Source organism: Canis lupus, chromosome 4, assembly GCF_048164855.1.
Source record: "Canis lupus baileyi chromosome 4, mCanLup2.hap1, whole genome shotgun sequence".
Lineage (NCBI taxonomy): Eukaryota > Metazoa > Chordata > Mammalia > Carnivora > Canidae > Canis > Canis lupus.
Window position 1 is genome coordinate 27,148,329 of NC_132841.1, and position 19,909 is coordinate 27,168,237.

The following is a 19,909-nucleotide window of genomic DNA, read 5'->3' on the forward strand; positions in this document are numbered from 1 at the left end:
AGGACTGTCGTAGCTCTGTCATCTAGCTACATTGCAGAATGGGTGAGTAGAAACAAAGGCTGTAGAGGACCCAGAAAGTGGTGAAGTTGGCACTCTGAGATGACATGTGGGCTCTGGACAAATGACACACTTCTGTTCTATAGAAAATGATCAAAAATATGATGCAGGGTTCTAGGTGTCTATGACTTGAACCTGTGTTGCCCCTTTGATGTCTGGGCACAGTAGAACTTTTCTACATTTTACATATATTTTGGTCCAATTATGGTTTTGTTCACTAAGTGTCAGCTTTGTGAAAATCAGTTTTGCTCAAAAGCAGGTAGAACCAATAGCTGCTAACATGTTATATTTTGAGGGGTATATATAGATCTCCTTCGCTGAATGTCCTTATGGAAGTCTCAAACATATTCCTTTAGAGAATATTTTTTTGAGGGGGATGGAGAGTTCCCCTAGGTAAATAATAATACTGTATCTAAACAAAATAACTAACTCTAGCATGGATTTATTTTTTGGTTTCTTATATTGAATAAAGGTATTTTTACTCTGTAGCTCATTGAGTATACTACATAGGAATTGAAGGCTCAGACCCATAAGTCTACTTCTGAAAATTGATCTAGCCCTGAAATTGAGATTTCACAACAGAAGGACATGATCAGATCCATGATCATCCTCCATAATAGGACAAATTTCATTTGTTACTATAATGATAAAATAAGAAAAATGAACCTTAAAGAAATGGAATTTAAGAGTACAAGTTTTGAGGGTATATTGAGTAATATTTGGAATATGGAAGAATGCTCAAGGTGTTTAGAGTTAAAACAAGTGCCCTTTAATGACATCAGAGCCCAGCATCAATGGGAACATTGCTGTTGAAAGGACCCAGCCACAGATTTCTCAATTTTACTGAAGAATATGCCTAAAAACTTAATGCTCTGGTTAAATATGCCTACAAATTTAATGCTCTGGTTGCTTGATGCTAAGGACCTGGTAGTGAAAAAAAGCAAGTCAGCATCATGAAACGACAGGCAGGTCTTTGGGCCTATGGCCATGTGAACACCACTATAAACAGAGCCCACAAAGTCATTAAGGTTGAATTAATATAAGGCTGATCCATGTAGGAAAGAGATGAAACTGATCTATTTTAGCTGGGCATGAATCACACAATAACAAGTAGGAAAAGGCTGATTTTTTTTGGCACCCAGAATGAAACCAATGTCTTTTTGAATGCCATCTTTTTTCTTTTTTTAAGATTTACTTATTTATTTTAAAGAAAGAAAGAAAGAAAGAGTGCATATGAGTGAGGAGTAGGGCAGAGGGAGAAAATCTGCAGCCTCTCCTCTCTGAGTGCAGAGCCCAATGCAGTCTCCATCTCATGATCCATGAGATCATGACCTAAGCTGAAACCAAGAGTTGAATGCTTAATGGCCTGAGCCACTGAGGTGCCCCAATGCCACCTTGTTTTTTCATATTTAAGTTAAATTATTCTATATTTTTGATCATATAAATCACCAAACTATTTGGCTATCATTTGTTAACACCTTTATGGAAGCAACTTACAGTTATCCAGAGAGGCTCTTTCACATGTGAAGACAAATTGCATCAGGTCTTGCCCAAGTGAAATCTTCCATGATGTCTGAGACTTGGTCTATAAAATCTTAAGTGAAAGTTCTATTTGCAAATAATTTTTGATTCATCCAGTTCCCAATCTCTTTTCATTCCGCACCAACAACTACATAAACTGGCTGGCAGTAGTTCACGTGCAAATTGCTGTTTTTCTATACAGGCCATTTTCTCTTTACTTGTCCTTTTATGTTACTTCCAGTGTTGAGTATGATAGACCCAAGATTTATGTCCAAAGGACTGTAGATTCAAATACAAAGGAAATCTGGGCCCAGAATAAAGATCAGGATATAGGGACTCTATTTTTCTGTGTATAATTTATAGTTAATCCATGCATCGTAGGGATAGTAATGCACAGTACTTTTTGCTTCTTGTATGAATTTTTTTCTATATTGATTTTTCCTCTTCCCGAGGTACTTAAAATATTTGTTTCTATTTCCTTTGTGCAATTTTATATATTCTGCTTTGTGTTCAAGAAGCCTAGTAATGTAGGTTTTCGAACTCTTTATAAATGAAAGCTTCCTGAAGGGGGAGTACAGATTCTAATCTTTCTTCTCCTTCACATCCCTGACTTCTGCTCATCTTCAGGTATCAGCTTATCACCACTGTAAGGATGACTTTTCTGATCCCTGCCCACCCTTCCCACATTTATATTAGCTCAGTGTTCTTTTTCAGGCTTTTTTGTCTAGTGCCTTCTTGGACAGTATAAGCTATTGAAGGCAATGGAGGAGATTGTGTCTATTTGCTCACCACTATACCTACAATGCCTGCCACAGGGCCTTCTGCTTAATAGGAGCTCAATAAATATTTGTTCAGTAAATGATGAATGGTAGAAACCCAGAAGAAAGTCAGTAATTTAGATGCCTCTGTGAAGTAACTTGATTGTGTCTGAGAAAGGAGACCCATTTTCCTTTAGGAGTGAGTGATAGGGGAAGAAAAGGCCAGCCTTGTGGACCTCAGACCTCAACTCTGTTTCACAAACCCAAATCATCATGGTTGGGGCCATATGTATTGATTCATTGTCAGGAAGCATTTAGCCACATTGTATAACTTCCAAGTAGGTAATAATTTTTTTGTCATAGTTTTCAAACTCTGGTGTTTTGATGGTAGGAAGAAAATAGGATGAATTGAAGCAACTAATGGAATCATTTTACTAGTATCAGAAGCTCTCAAAGAAGGGGCTACACTCACCATAAGATGCAGGCTGTGGTATAGATGAGGTTTTATGATTGTGCACTTGAAATCTGAGAATTCTGCTCTAGGTCTAAACATGTCTTTGGAGTACAGGGACTATGGGGCCGTGTCAATAACCCCAATTGTTACCTAGTGGCAGTCTACTTACTATATCCTCTATGGGTATCCACATTAAGAAGAGTGTTGGGAGTGTTCGCTGGAGAAATGTTTCTTTAAATATGTGCATAGGACATACACCTGTGTGCCAAGTATTGCCACTCTTTATCTGGTAACTGTTGGAAATGGACTTTGCATTTATGTAGACCACTGCATCTTTTAGGGAAAACATTTCTATTTAGTGAGTTGACCATATCATCCTTAAGACAACTCTAGAAAGTAGGGAGGGTAAATATTAATATTCCCATTTAACAGAGGAAGGCACCAAGAATTTCCAGGGGAGACTGAGTGACTCGGTGACAGAGGCAAGGAAAAGAAAAAATCAGAGTTCTGTGTCCTTGATTCCCAGGCCACCTCTGATATTTGTCCTTCACACAGGACATATGAAGCAAATGCAAGACTGACTGTGGCATTGTACTAGAGCGAAGAAGGAAGTACAGGCAGAGAAGTGGCCTGGAAATGTCCACTGCTGGGGTGGATTTCTGCAGCCTGAGCTAAGGCTGCAGTGAAGTATAGTACTCGCCTCTTCTGTCAAAGGGATTGACTGTCACTCTCCTTTCCTCCCTTCTTTAAAATTTCAAATCTATAAATTCAAGAACAGAGAAAGTTTGAAAAACCAAAGAGGAAGATCCTATGAAATCAGTCTGAATTCAGATAGGGAAAATAGAAGGCCCACTATGTATTCATATGATGAAGGGGTTTAATGTAAGGAATGAAGAAGAGGCTGGTCCAGTCAGGGAAGACCCCACCCAGAGTCCCAGCCTCACATGGAGGCTGGTGATTCTCGAGAACTTGCTAAAGTTTCTGCACATCTCAGGAACACCTGGGAATCTCCTACTGACTTTCTCTACCTGCAGTGCCCACGTGGGAGGGATCCTCAAGAAGTTCACTTTGATACTGCTTCAAACATTAGAACTACCCAGGCAGTGCCCTGCTCTTCTTTCTCTCTGGATTTCCAAGTCATAGTCCAGTGTCTCAGTTTGGCCTGTTCTAACCTAGAACTACATGCCAAGGAACGTTTTAGAAATTCAGCTTCCAGTTCCTTCTCTGAGCTGCAGAGATAAGGTTGGAAGAGGGTGGTGATGATGCCAGGTGATAACAGGCAGTCACGCACACATACTGTGATCTGACATTGCCAGTAGCTAACACACTAGGGGTCCCGTTACAGTGCATTGGTGTGCACATTTTGCAAAGTAATTGCAAGCCCAGTGAACATCCCTGAATTACTGTTTTTTCTCTGATGCTTATACGGTCTTGAAGGTATGACATAGTTACCTGGTCATAATAAGCATCGGGCTTTAGACGTCTGAAAGTCAGAATGCAGCAAATTGAGAGAAAATCTTTGGAAACTTGCTTGGAGATGGTAGCCATCCTATTTCCACCCATCCTTAGCAATCTTGCCATTGTTTTTGATACAGTTGTTAGGTGCTCATCCTCTTCTCCAGCCAGGGCTTGGTCTATTTGTGTTTGAAATTGATTGCTGGGACTGTCATAGAATGATTTACATAGCAACTCATCATAATTAGTTATCGTTTGCAGTTTCCTTAATGTGAGTTGCATTTTATGCTTAGGAATTGATTTTTCTGTATATCTCCATGAAGCAGCTCAATGTGTGCCATCCAAACAGGAAGAAAAAGATGGAAAGAAAAACTGCAGGCATTTTTTATTTTTATTTTTTAAACAGTTTTACCATGAGATATCATAAAATACATTTTCACAGAAGCCATAAATACAGAGTGTTTTGCTTCAACTATTTAAATAAGCCAAAGTGAAATGAATAAGAGGAAAATTAATGGATGTATGTGAAGATGTGGCAATGTAGACAAAGATGTTTTGGATGGGGAGATGTTGCCCAGAAAAACTGCATGCCAATGAGCAGAATACTTTCGGGAGGGCTCAAGATGGGGCTGCTTGATAACCAAACTGCTCATCACAATTTGTTTTCAGCTTAGAGGATTTGGAGGCAATCTGTCTCTTTCAGACAACTTGAAATTTTTTTTTTTCTGTTTTTTATAGTCATACCATCTTGCCATGTCAACCCACAGGGAACATGAAACCTAAGTAGGTTTGATCATTATAAACAAAATCTACACAGAATAATAGCACAGGCTCAGTGAAAATAGATGCACTTATTTAGGTTATCTTATTAGTTCAGCATCACGGTATCTTTTTGCCTATTGTTCATTGTTCTCGTTGACCATTTAAAAAGATGAAATAAGCAATCCGATGGCTATGGTGCTTTGCCAAGGAGGTCCCACCTGAGATCAGACCCTATGACTAAAGCAGCCTGCTTATTTATTGCTTTCTGTCTTCCAAAATATTTTGATTATTTTTTCAAAGGAGTGAGCTATCAGATTTTCCAAAAAACATCACTGAGTCATTGAAGGTTCACAGAAGTACGGCAGATCCAACTCTTCTCCGTAGAAAGTATATTGAAAGCTGTGAAAGAGAGACAGAGGGAGGGGGAGGAGGAAGGAGAAGAAAAAAGAAAAAAAATCTTTAGCAATTGGCTCCTTGCTGCTGACAGGGACATGTTTCTTCTGTGGGTCCTGCTAGATAAGTGCATGGCCTCAGCTCCCCTCTTTCAAACTCCATGCCATGACTTTGCCCTGGCTGTGTAGGGAAAGAGTGTATCGGTTCCTTGTGCAGAGCTATTATTAGCATTTTCTAATTATGTAAAATGCTTCCTCTGATGACATTTCAACAGAACCCATTACTTTAGTTTTCTTTCCTTCATAATGCTTTTATGGACTTATAATCTTGGTGGAATTCTCAGATGCTGAGAGATGCTAAAGTTTCCTTTATTTAATCGAGGTGACTAGTGATTTGACAGTAGTGGTTGACAGGTTTATTTTATCTGTGTGGCAGTGGGAGTCTATTTTCAGTGTGTGCGCTCTGTTCCAAAGTAAAAGGACTTTACTAAGTGCTGAATAAATTGTACTTTCCTTTGATTCTAGACCTTGCTGAAATGGTTTAAAAACTCTAGTCTGGGTCATCAAATTCATCTCTCTGCTGCTTTGCAGGGTCAATAGCTTCACTCTGTACCGAGCGGGGCTGGGTGGATTGGAATGGAGGGTAGTGTAGATTAAAACTTCCGCATATATATAGATAGATGTGCATGTGTGCACTTGCTGTCTGGGAAGGTGGCAGTGATGGAAGAGCAAGCCAAGTGGAATCTGAAGATGGATGAATCTGTTAGACTATTACCAAGACTGGCATGGACTTCAGCCAGGAACTTTAAGCAGCCTCCTTTAAGCATTTGAAATCCATAGGGGTCCATTTCCTATCTTTTTCTCCAAGGATGATTTTTCATTTGCAGTCTCCATGATTGCTTTATTTCTACTCTTTGGGCAGAATTGTTGTGCTCTCATAGATACAAAGGGGCTACGAATTTGGCTCTTCTGTTTCAGAAGCAGAGCAAGGAGGAAAAAATGGACTCATACCTTGTACTCCCAACAGAAACAAACTTTACTTGTGCAGGATAAGACATAACCCTTTCCCCAAAAGACAGTCCAAATAAAAAATGGTGGTGAAACATGTCCCTCTGTCTTAAAAAATGGAGAGCCTGGGATTGACGGGATTGAAGATTCTAAATGTCTTGAAGTTTTAGAGTCATAGGCTGTTTTTTTTTTCTATTTTTTTTTTTAAGATTTTCTTTATTTATTTGACAGAGAGAGAGTGCGTGGGAGAGTACAAGCAGGGGGAGCAGTAGAGGGAGAGGGAGGAGCAGGCTCTCCACTGAGAAGGGAGCCTAAGGCGGGGCTCGATCCCAGGACCCTAGGATCATGACTGAGCTGAAGGAAGCTCAAGCAACTGAGCCACTCAGGTGCCCTGTCATGGGATGTTTCTTATCCCTTCCGTTGCAAGTGAAGAATTGAGACATGGCCAAATATGACTTCTACAGTGACAAATATTGCTCTGAGCACCTTCAATTAAGGAGTCCTCTAGGCATACACTGCCTTTACTAAGTATCCATTTTGTACCAAGTATGTGTTAGGGTTTGTGGAAAATTCAGGAAGGGAGAGCATGGTGTCTATCTTCTAAGAATTTATGGTTTGATTGAGGACATACTGAAATGAAGCAATGCCAACCAAACTACATACCATATATTATATAAGTAAGATTTGCTTTACTCGGTAAAAGCTATAAGTGCTATAAATGTTTAGAAAAAATGGGAATCAGTAAAGGCTAGAATAGTCAGGCATTGGCTGTGTGGAGGATATTGGCCTTGAGCTTTAAAGGACAAGGCATGAGTAGATGGATGGCAAAAGAGGGACATCCCTACCCTCCCCCCCAAAAAGGGAAATGGGTAAAGAAGAAGTATAGGGATAAGAATAGATAGAACTGAGTGGAGGAAGGGACCCAGTTTTGAAAAAGTCAGAAATAAATTTATATAGGTAGGATGGATCCATACTATGACAGGCCTTGAATATGCAGAAGCATCTAGATTTGATTTAAAGCTATGTTATGGGATTATTAATCTGCAGACAGTAGGAGGGGGAATTGGAAAGAAAAGAGTCTGGAATCCAGGAGGCCACTCTGGGACGGCATTGAAGTTTTAGAAGCTTTGGATTTCTTGATACCAGGCTATGTGACTGCAGAGTGTACTGCTTCCAAAGAGCAGGTTTCTAGCAAAGGTAATTTAGGAAACAACTTGGTAACAGATGGGGAAGACAGCTGGGGCCAGGACACTGCCAGTGGAGCAGGGGTGAGGGCAATGTAAAGGGAACCTTATGGCCACTATGGAATTGTCATTCAAGGTTGCTGATGGTTTAGTCACAGGGTATCTCTGGCTCAGGCATCAGAGAAAATGGACAGTTAGTGCTTTTCCTCCTCACGTTATTCAAAGTATTTCTGATGTTGGCTTTTGAAACCAAAACCGAGAGCCCAGCATCGGTTAGGATAATGTTGAAATAATCTAGCATTGGTGATGAAGACCAGGAGTGGCTGGCTGGCTGGCTGAGGGAACAGAGAATAAGAGTAGGAATATGAGAAACATTCTGTAGCAAATGCAATAGACCGACTTAGTGACTGATTATGCTTAGAGATAGTACAAGAGAGCAGAAGGCTGTGAGGAAGCTGGCATCGTGGATGAGAAGCTGTGGTCTCTGCCTGTAGCCCGTCTCTTGCTTCCCGCCTTGCAGGATGCTCTCCTACCACTCATGCATAAGCTGTAATCTGGCCAGTTAACTGGGAGATTGCTGGAATTAATGTAGTGGGGCTCATAGCAACAGGAACAAACATACAATGAGCAGGCAAAGCAGCCACAAAAAAAATTTGTTTGCATTCTGATCTTTGGTTCAAGATGAGCTACATTCTTAAAAAAAAAAAAAAAAAAAAAAAAAAAAAAACCACAAACAAAACAAAACAAAACTAGTAAGTGCCCAGTGTCTTTTAGTCCCAAATCTTGGATTTCTAGAAGAAGAGTTATTTGAAGCCAATGGTTTTGGTCTAGATTGTTCTGCTGAGAGCTCTGCCCAGCATTCACCTCCCCATCCCAGTTCTAATTCATTTGTTTCCCTGTATCTTGTAGTAAACTTTACCCCTGCCCTAGGTTTTTCCTCATATAGAGATTTTACAACCTTTTTGGAACAAATAAACAAACATCTGGAATCATGTGGTACATTTAATTAAAAAGTTTGCATTTGGCCAGAAATGGTAAAATCATGAAAAATGGCCTGTCGGTAAGCTCAAGAAGGCCAAACAATGACGTTGTTGGCTGCAAACGGATTGAAATTGAGTGAGGTGAACACCTGCTCAGTTCAGCCTGCTGTCCTCCAGCTTCCCCCTCCCAGCCATTAATATTTACGGCTCTGGTTCTTTATCCATTCTAATGAAATTTTTGGTTGGGGCTGGTTGGGGGAGAGGGCTGTTACTTTTCCAATAACCTCGGATTTGTTGGGATACATGTAGTTTATAAAGGGTGCAATATTGGGCTTTTTGACTTTTCACTTCCCTTAATCAGAATTCCATATGCTTCAGGTCACTGCAGGGGCCTGTTTCTGTTTCTTCAATCAGTCAGCCAACCACTTTTTTTTTTTTTTTTTTTTTTTTTTTTGAGAGGACCCCTGCACTGGGGGTTGTAGGAGATTCAAAAGAAGCTGTGGGCTCTGCCTTCAGGAATCCTGTAGTCTAACTCTAGAAATAAGGCCTTACACACAGAAAGTAGAAGTCGGGCTGCTAGAGTACAGAGGAAGGAAAGGTGAGTAAAGAACAACGTGTTGGGAGGTAGCCTAGGGGAAAGGTGAGAACAGAGTTGAAAGCAAATAGGATTGAAATGAGAAAGTTGAGTTGATCATATCACTTGGGAGTGGCCATTGCTAAGTACTTTCTACTCAGGTATATGGAAAGGGATCAACTCTGCCCACCCCCACTTCCAACTGTCTTAGGAGCTCTTTCTTCTAGTCACCTTTTATAAACCTACAAGAGATAGAAGTGTGTACTTGATACAGAAGTGCAGTTTCAAAACAGATCCTCCAACCCCTCTCTCCACTCACCTATTTTCACCCATTTATTGCTCCTAAGAACTTTGAATATAAAAAATTCTAAAGCCACTCCTGGAATGAAACCATTTGTATAGATGACACACCTGGAGGAACTCTCCCTGGGTGGCTTCAGGGTGTGAAAGAGAACTTAGGGAGAGACCAAGTGGAGTTCTTGTTTAATTTCTGGCCATGGTCCAGATGAGCAGTATGTGTAAGAAATGATCTTAAAGCAGGGGTTAGATATGATTTTACATTTCTAATTAGCTTCTCTGTGAAGCATGTCTATGGTAAAGTAAAATATAAATTTGCACATTAAGAAAAAAATATTGAAACTTTCTGGCTTTGCATAGTGTAATGCTCTGATATGTCTCGCACTTGAGAATTTATACCCAAGATGAAGTTATTCTAAGAAAAAGATGAAGAGTTTTTCTTTTTTGTCAGGAATACAATGGAAATAGCTAGGGGGCTGAACATACAGAGGGTGCCATCCAGGTTGGATGTGAGGAAAGGATGAGTACTGTTGAACTTGAGTGTCAATTGGCAAGGGAGCTTGGGAAATCACCATTACCCAAGGGCTTTTACTGAAGGATATGCTCATCAGTCTTTGTGAGCTGAATAGTGTAGCCTGAAGGAAGTAAAGTGAAGCAACAACTTTCAAATCCAATCAGGATTTGAAACCCAGACCCAGGGTTTTCTATATCTATGCTAGTTTAGCTTTTTCATAAAATAAAACCAGGGTTTCTCCTTGACCCCTCTGGACTTGTGCAAGCACAGAAAGATACAAGGCCGTGCTGGAAAAACACTCCACTGTTGTCAGAGGCTGCTTAGTCCTCAACTCTTTATTATTCTTGTGCATCTGTTTCTTTAAATACTCTCTGCAGAAGCATTAGCATGAAAATAAAAGAGTACAGCAACTTGGAATTTTCCATTTGTAGCTTCCTTAGTCTGTGGGGTCAAAGTTCTATCCTCAGGGATGCTAATGCAAACTCTGTGTGCTGTTCCAGGGCAAATGTTTCTCAACTAAAAGACAAGAGGGGGTGGGGAGCCAGGAAAATAATGCAATTCTAATTCCTAAACACAGACTGCCTAGAGATTCCAATTTAAATTGCTGCTCCCTTACTCTGATTCCCACCCTCCCCCAAAGAAAAAAATTTTCCTGTTTTGTGAGGACAGACATCTGTGTAAGAGCAATAAAAACAGTCTTCCCTCTTGTGGATTAGCTCTTTATTCCTTTATTTATCTTGCTCTACTTCATCAGTTTCTCCACAATCAAGAATAGTCAAAGAGGATAACATGTAGTCCCTTTCTTTGGTTTTGATTAAAGAAACCCATATAACCATCCTCCCCCACAGATTTTCTTCTTGAGAGAGAACATACCTTCTTATGTCTTATTTCTCTCTTTTTTCACCTGCTCCTTTGGAATTTTTCTAGAGCTTCATACAATGTACAAATCACCAAGGTCCCCTGGAGGCAGGGCAGTAAATGGTGGCATATCTGAAAGATTGTAAATTACGGGAGAATAATGATAGCACAAAGAACATGTTCCACAGCCTCCTTTTCTTCTTCTGAATCTGTAGAAATATATTAGTTCAAGAGCTATATACTGAACAGAAACCATACCAAGCACTGCTCTGAGCCTTACGTATGGAGTGATGAATAAAGCAGACAAAAATCTTTGCCTTCAAAGAGCTTATGTTTTACTGAAAGAATCATTAAGATAAAAAATAAAAGCAGCATAGGGTATGATAAATACTGAGAATAAATACTAAAATGAAAACAAAAATAGACAAAAGATGAAGGAATGTGTGTTGGTAATTTGAAACTTGATAGCCAGAGAAAGCACCCCTGAGAAAGTGGTATTGGAATAATAACTTGAAGGAGGTGAGAGATGGAAAAGGGATATATCTGACAGAAAAGTGATCGAAGGAGAGGAAGGAGTATGTACAAGCATATTAGGTAGGAGCTTGCCTGAAATACATGAAGTAGATAGAGGAGGTCAGTAGAGCTGGGGTAGTTCTCTGTCAGGAGAGGAAGGCAATAAATAAATAAATAAATAAATAAATAAATAAATAAATAAATAAATATAAATAAATAAAGAGGAAGGCAGCATGGGCGCAGCATGGATGGGGGCAGCATGGATGAAGTTAGAACAATATGAGAAGCCAGAACTTATAGCATCTTATAGGCCATTTAGTGTCCCTTAGACAGGAAGCCATTAAAAGCATTAACGGAAATGAGAGAAATGATATAATTCTACTTTCTATAGGGGGGAAGAAAAAACAAAACCATAATTAACTGGAAAAGAAGCTCATAACCTATGTAGATCTCTGCAAGATAGATAAAAGGATAAGTTTGAAGAGATTTATCAAGTTCAAAATCAATGCAACAGAGTTTAAAAATGTAGGACCAGCTTTAGGACTTTGCTAAGTGCATGGACTTGAACTAGAATCAACAACTTAGGCCTCCACAGTGAGTAGTCACATGGGTCAACCCATCTGTATGCCTGTCCCCATCCTTGGCAAACATCACTCAGCTAAGCTATCTCCAAGCCAGAGCAGCAAGGTTGGGCAACTGGATGATAAAATGGCAAGAGTCGGTACAAATGTAATAGTCATAATAGATGTGGATGAACTAAATTAAAAGGGCACTCTCAGACTTGGTAAGAAAGAATAAGAAGAAAATGCAATATAAAATGCTTTTTAAAGAAATAAATACAGTGAAATAACATAGGAGCTTGAAAAAATACAGGGATTGGGGAAAAACACAATGAAATCAGATGCTAAAAACAAAATCCAGTAATAAGAATGTTAGTATCAGGTAAAGTAAGGCTCAAGACGATTACTGAAATGATGAAGAGGGATATTTTGTGTAATTAAGAAGATAAAATAGGAAGCTATAAAAATCATGTTAGACTCAATATGCCTAACGACATGGCTTGGAAATACATAAAGCAAAACTTCTAGAAATACTTGACAAAACTGACAAAGTCATAATCTCAGATAAAAACTTTAGCATATTTTCCATAGAAAATGACAGCTAACAGAACAGAAATTTCACAACATAGACGTTTTATTAAACAGAAAACAGAATGAACATTCTTTTACAAATATATGGAACAGTCACAAAAACTATTCACAAATTGAGTAAAAGTATAATATGCCCCATTCAAATTAATTGATCATAACTCAGTAAAATTAGAAATCAGCTTCAAAAAGGAAGACCTCCTGGGGTTGGGCAGAGTAAAGGAAAGAAAAAGCCTTACAAAATTAAAAATAAATGAAACTTTTAGGTTTATGAGGAAATATAAACCTAAATTACTCTTTAAAAGTAAATGGAAGAGACAGCACTATAGTATATTAAAAACTGTGGGGTATAGCCCAAAATGTAATTAAAGGATTTTGTTCCCTTGAAAATATAAAAATGAAACAAGGAATAAAAAAATTTCTTAAATAGGTTGGGTTTCCAAAAATCCTAATTAAGCAACAACAAACCCAATGACTTATGAAATGACTGAATTAAACTGAAACTTAATAAAATAGCAACAATGTATAATACACTTTATCAATAGTACCAACAGATAGGTTTTTTTTTTAAGATTATTGTAGCAAATCTAAGGAAAAGCTAGAGATGAATATCTAACATTAGGAATAAAAGGATTGAAAACTCTAGAGTTTTTATCAATAAATTTGAAAATCTAAAACAGGCATTTAAGGCAATTACAGTTACCAATATTGCCCAAGGAAGGACTAGTCCTGTATCCCTCAAAGAGGAGAAACTTCCTAAATTTATTCCAAAAAATGAAAAACAGTCAACATTTCTCATTTGATCAAACTAGAATTCCATAACTAACGTAAACAAGATTATGAACATACATGAAAATAAAACGGTAGATCAACCTCTTACGAATGTGGTGAAAGTAGCTTCCATGAGAAATTAACAATAAGATTTAGAATGTAGTAATAAAAAATACGACCTCGTGGCCAATTAAGATTTACCTAAAAATAGAAAGGTAAGTTTACTATTAGAATTTATCAGTAAACTTGTCATATTGGCATAGTAAAAAGAAAGAGATTGTATGTGTTCATATTAATAGATGCAAAAGAAAAAACTCATGAAATTTAATAACTACTTCTGCCCACATCTCTTAGTAAATAAGGAATACATGGCAACTTGATTAAAATTAACTTGATTAAAATTATCCGCCAAAAACCTACAGCAACCTGTATAGAGAGGAACAAAGGGTTAAAAACATTCCCATTACAGTCCTTGAATATGCAAGGAAGGGCTAGTCTACAGTGCCCTGGAGATGCTAGTTTAAGCAATAAGATCTACAACAATAACAACAAAAACAAAAAAGCAGAAATAAAGATTGTGATTAAATAGACCATTATTTGCAGTCTGTATTATAATTTACATCAAAGATTAGCAAATATTTTCTGTAAATGATCAAATATCAAGTATTTTAGGTTTTGAGAGGCAGAGGATATGTCACCACTACTCAGCTCTGCCCATATAAAATATATGACAGAGCTAAGACCCATGATGTTTGTAATAGGACAAAATGTAAATATACTTAATTTATCTGTTTCAATACCTTCAATTTGAATCATAAGGCGAAATCCAATTCTCTATTATATAAGAGAAAAAGAGACAAATTGACTCAGAAAAGTTGAAACAGAAGCATAGAACAGGGATTACAGCAGGTGTTACAGTCTAAATATCACAAAGTAGAATTTAAGCAAAAGAGCATTAAATGAGACAAAGAGGTCATATAGTGAGGACAGTGGTTTATTATGTTCAAAGATTCTGTGGGTCTGGAATTCCAAGAAAGTACAGGGGGAATGATTTATCTCTGCTCTTTAATGTCTGAAGCCTCAATTGAAGACTTGAACTAGAATCATCTGAGAATTCACATACTCATATGCTTGGTGGTTGATGCTGGTTATCAGCTGGGGACCTCAGTTCTTCTCCATGTGGGGTCCATGTGGTCTTCCAAGTTTAGGCTTCCTTATACCATAATGGCTGAGTTCAAAGGGCAGAAGATTCCCAAGAAAGAGTAAGAGCCAGACAGAAGCCATATTGTCTTTTATGACCCACATCTTAGAATTCATGTAGCATTACTTCAACTCTCTCATGTTCATCAAGGTAGTTACCAAAGTGCTGCTCAGGTTTAAGGGAAGGAAAAATAGGTTCTGCCTCTTGATGGGGTGTAGCAAAGTTCTAGAAGAGTATGTGAGGCCAGAAATATTGCTCTATTTTTGGCAAATATAGTCTTCCATAATAATATACTGAGTTATAAATTTTAATGAATTTCAGGTAGGAGAGGAAGTATAAAAATTCTCAAGTCACTGGATGATGAAACCAAAAATTGATAAGAGAATCAGACTGCAAAAGGCCCTTCTACTCAGAAACTTTTTAATACTCTTAAATCTCAAGTCAAATATACAAGCTCAAATTGTAGAATAGCCAGAGAAATATGATAATGAAGTCGTTGCCTTCAAAACCTATGAAATAGATCTAAGACCATTCTAAGAAGAAAACCGTACATATACTTCAGTACATGTATTAAAAGCAAAAGAATGCAAAAGATAAATGAAGTACCTGACTCAAAAAACACTCAGCTAAGTAAACCAAAGGAAAGCAGAAGGGATTAATTATTAAAGCTAAAAACAGATATAAATAAATTATAAAAGAAGAGTATAATAAATAATTCAAGAGATGATTTAAAAAAATTAAATCAAGGAAAATTAAAGAAAACACAAACATACAAAACATAAAATGAAAATTCACAGAAGAGAAAATTAAAAGATTCATAATAACCAAATTTGTTGAATTTTGTGCAAATATATAAAAATCTAGGTAAGGTGGATAATTTTCTAAGAAAATGAAATTTCTCTAAACTGGCTTCAGAAGAGATAGAAAGTTAAAACATTGATTTCCATAAGCAAATCAAGTGCATAATGACCTCTCCCAACTCCACACAAAACTATCAAGTCCAGGTCGTTCTACCAAACTTTAGAATAGAAGGTGATTTGGTTAAGAAGATGATTCTGTTAAATATTTAACAATGGAGTCTATGCAGATGCTGATGATAATGATGAGGAGGATAATAAAAAATAAAAACACCTTGATCTATAGTGTTTGCCAACTTCTGTGGCATAAATATTCCACCGTGACTGATTCCAAAATACCTATATGACATCACTCATTATGGAGTTCGGAAGAGATGTACATAGTTGACTGTTGTGAGTTGGTGTAAACTGGATGACACACACCACAGGGGTAATTCCAAAGCTATTTAAACTGTTGGAGAACATAGATAATATAGTACTTCTAAATTCTTTTCATGAAGTGCATAAAGTATTTACAGAAAAATTGACAAGGATTATAGAGAAAATAACTACATACTCATCTCAGCTATGAATATAGGTACAAAAATCCTAAATAAAGTAATTCTAAACAACACCAGCAGCATAAATAGCAGAGTAAAATATCATGGCCAACTGAGATTTATTCCAAGTATGCAATGACATTTAAATATTAGAATATCCATTTATTTAATCTTTTTAATAGGTCTAAGGACAAAAGCCATAATTCCACAGATACAGAAAGAGCTTTGCCAAATTCAATAATGATCCTTGGTAAAAGGCATATAAAAATAGATGTATATGTCCTTAGTGTGATAAAACATCCATCTCAGTCCACAAGCCAATGTCAAACGTAATGGGCAAACATAAGAAGCATTTTTATTAATGTGAGGACAAGATAAGGTATCTGTTACCACCACTATTATTTAATGTTTTACTGGAAATACTAACCAATGTAATTAGACAGGAGAAAGAAACAACAGACATGAAAATGGAAAGCATATGGCCAAACTGTCATGCTTACAGATGATTTGATTTGACTTGACAATTGGAAACTCAAGAGAACCAACTGAAATACTAACAAAAGAACTCTATGATGAAGTAAAGCATAAAGTTAACATACAATTAGTGGAACAAAAACTAGTTGGAGAGTATTTTCCATGAAAGATACCATTTGCAGAAGCAACATAAAAGTTAATAAATTGGGAATATTATAATCACACATTAACAAAAATATATAATATCTTAATGAGGAAAACTTTAAAACCCAGTAGAAGGATGCAAAAGAAGACTTGAAGTTATGGACAGACCTATCATATTCCAGGAAAACTGAAGACCATTAATATATCAATGTGTTTTTGTTGTTGTTAAAATATAAATTCATTATGAAACTATGTAACTACCAAAGATTTTTTTTAAAGATCTTATTTATTCATGAGAGATACACAGAGGCAGAGACACAGGTGGAGGAAGAATCAGATTCCCTGTGGAGAGCCTGATGAGGGACTGGATCCCAGAACCCCGGGATCACAACCTGAGCCCAAGGCAGACACTCAACCACCGAGCCACCCAGATGTCCCATAAAAGTATTTAAAGAAAACAGAGAACTCAATTTGAAGGAAGCTATAATTATATATATATATATATAATATTATATAATAATATATATAATATTATATAATAATATATATAACAATATATATAATATTATAATTACATATAATATATATACATATACATATATATAAAACCCTAAAACACTGAAAAATTTAACCTGTTAAAATATTTTTTAAATATTAAAAATACATAACCTATTAAAAATTTTAACCTATTAAAAAACAAAGACCTATTGATTTTATTTTTAAAAACCCTTTTACATAGGGAGGAAAAGAGTATGCAAAGTCAAAAGACAGTGAACTTAAAAAATATTAGGAAACGATATCACAGGCAATGATAGATTATATATGTTTCTGATATGTGAAGTGTTCAAAGAAATCAGCAATAAAATTCTTAGCAGCCTAGTATAAAAACAGATCAGCAATTGTACTCCCAGAAATGCTTGCATATGTAAAATGACATATATATGATAGTATTTATTATAGAGCAGATATGCTAGCTAACCAAGGGAAATAATAAAAGAGCTATCAGGGGATCCCTGGGTGGCGCAGCGGTTTGGAGCCCGCCTTTGGCCCAGGGTGCGATCCTGGAGACCCGGGATCGAATCCCACATCGGGCTCCTGGTGCATGGAGCCTGCTTCTCTCTCTGCCTCTCTCTCTCTCTCTCCGTGTGACTATCATGAATAAATAAATTTAAAAAGAAAAATAAAATAAAATAAAAGAGCTATCAGTTGAGAAATCGTTAAATTATGGTACATCCAATCTGTACAATATTGTGTGACTCTCTCAAAAGAATTAGGAAGCTCCTACATACTTAATATGTGAGTCTATGCAGTATATATCATTAAGGGAATAAAACAAGGTACAAAACAATATATATAGCATGCCATTATTTATACATAAAAGATGGAACAATAAGAATCTATGTTTAAAAAAAAACTCTGAAAGATGGATCATGATAGATAATGACTACCAATGGATGAAGAGAAACAGGTACATGGCACGATTAGGGTGGGAGAAAGACTGTTCACTGTACTCTTGTATTTATTTTTAAATTTTGAACCATGATTCAAAATAAATTGGGTTTTTTTAAAAGGCTGAAATAAAATTCATAGAACGTATAACCTAAGTTACACATGTCCAAAGCATAGTATATAGAATGATGTTCATTGCAATGCTTTTCTTGTAATGAAAAAAATGCAAAGAGAAATTATATGCCTATCAGGAAAAAATGGTTAAATATGGTAAATCATGATATTGAATGCTGTACAGCAGTTTTTTTAAAAAAGTTAAGGTAGATTAAAAAGAAGTAAGATAAATAAGATTTTAACACAGAATGACTTCAGGACATATTTTTGAGCAAAAAGCATTTGAGTATAAAACATTTGTACACTAGGATAGAATTTATGTATTTAAAATAAGCACAAAAACTCTCACACACAGGTACAGAAACGTACACCTGTGTGTGTATAAATGCATAGAAACAATTTTTAAAGGATAGACACAAACCCCTAAAGTAGTTACTTTTGGGGGAATACCCTGATTGGAGTAGCAAAAAGTAGAAGAGGGTAAAAACAAAACAAAACAAAAAACAAAACAAAACAAAACAAAAACCCTAGCTTTTTCAGTATCTGGATTTTTATTAAAATATGCTAATATTTTACTTAAGTAATACTATTAGTAAAAATAATAAAAGATCCAAAGAAGGCAGGAGCTTTGGGTGTTTTGTAACTAACCATTGTGGGACTTTGAAACTTTGTTTTCCCAAGGACTGTGATGAAGAAAGTTTCTTTGAAAACATTCCTTTGCTTCTTCAAATTTAAATAACCGAGTGTTGAGAATCCACAATATACTTTCTATACTGCATCATTATTAAAGGGTGGGATATATATACGAATCAAATATTCAGGTAAATAAAGAGGTACAGAGAAAAAAGTAAAGAGGTATATGGGTATATCGCATGGATCACCGATTTACTGAAAATGGGAAGGAAGACATTAGCATTAATACTAGCTGCCATTTGCCGAGTGATTTCTTTAGAGCCAGGCACTGTGCTGGTGTTTTACATATGTACATGGTCTCATTTAATCTTGAAAATATCTCCTGAAGCTAGATATTATCCCCATTTTATATGAGGAAATTGAAGCTTAGAGAGATATTAGGTAGTTTATCCAAGGTCCCAAGGGCTAATAAGTGTCCTTTGTGAGATTCAAAACCAGGTCTAATGCTGTGAGGACTGCATTCTTCCCTCTGTTCCATGCTGCCCCCCGATAACGTACACTTAACAATAGAACTACACTGAATGAATTTTGATTTTTCTTGATGATTCAAGAAAGCACTTCTGGCTTTTTCAGTATTTCAGGAATCCTGTTAAGAGCATCAATGATCAGAGCCCTAGTGAAGCATGAAAGTGATGGTTAGTTGGAGATATCCAGTTGAAAGAAAGCATACTAACACTGTATTTACAGAATTTAGTATTTTTATTAATAGATTAATAAAGATTTAGCAAAATCACTGATGTGGTTTTTACGTAGCCCCTTTGTTATTCATTGATCTGCATGTTCCGAAGGCCTTTATCCCCTTTATACTGATTTCAAATGTTGTCATTATCAGCACCTAAATCAGACCTTGTATCTCTGTTTGTAGACCTATAGATATTGTTCAGATACATGGATGTGATTTCCCCCCTGTTGGAATCTCATAGGAAAAGATCTGGTCTCTGTAACCTGAATCAACACAAAGCAGAGTTTAGGTATACTGCACCAATGGCTTCATAGACAACCCCTTTGGTTATAGATTATAAATGTCATTTAGAGAAAGCACAAGATGGCTCCTGAGTGTCTAGTAAACTTCAACAACCACCTGAGAGATACCTCCGTGTGACTGCATAAAATGGAAATAAAGAATGGCAAATAACCCATTGACTATGCACTTTCTCACCCGCTGAGAGCAAAACGCAATCCAATGCAATTT

At 36.8% G+C, this 19,909-nt stretch overlaps 1 protein-coding gene across 6 annotated transcripts in view; it reads left to right on the plus strand.

Annotated features, from left to right (window-relative positions):
* The window catches only part of LRMDA (leucine rich melanocyte differentiation associated), a 1,020,248-nt gene that overhangs the window by 817,182 nt on the left and 183,157 nt on the right, over positions 1-19,909 (plus strand). The gene's annotated exons all lie outside the window — the stretch shown is intronic.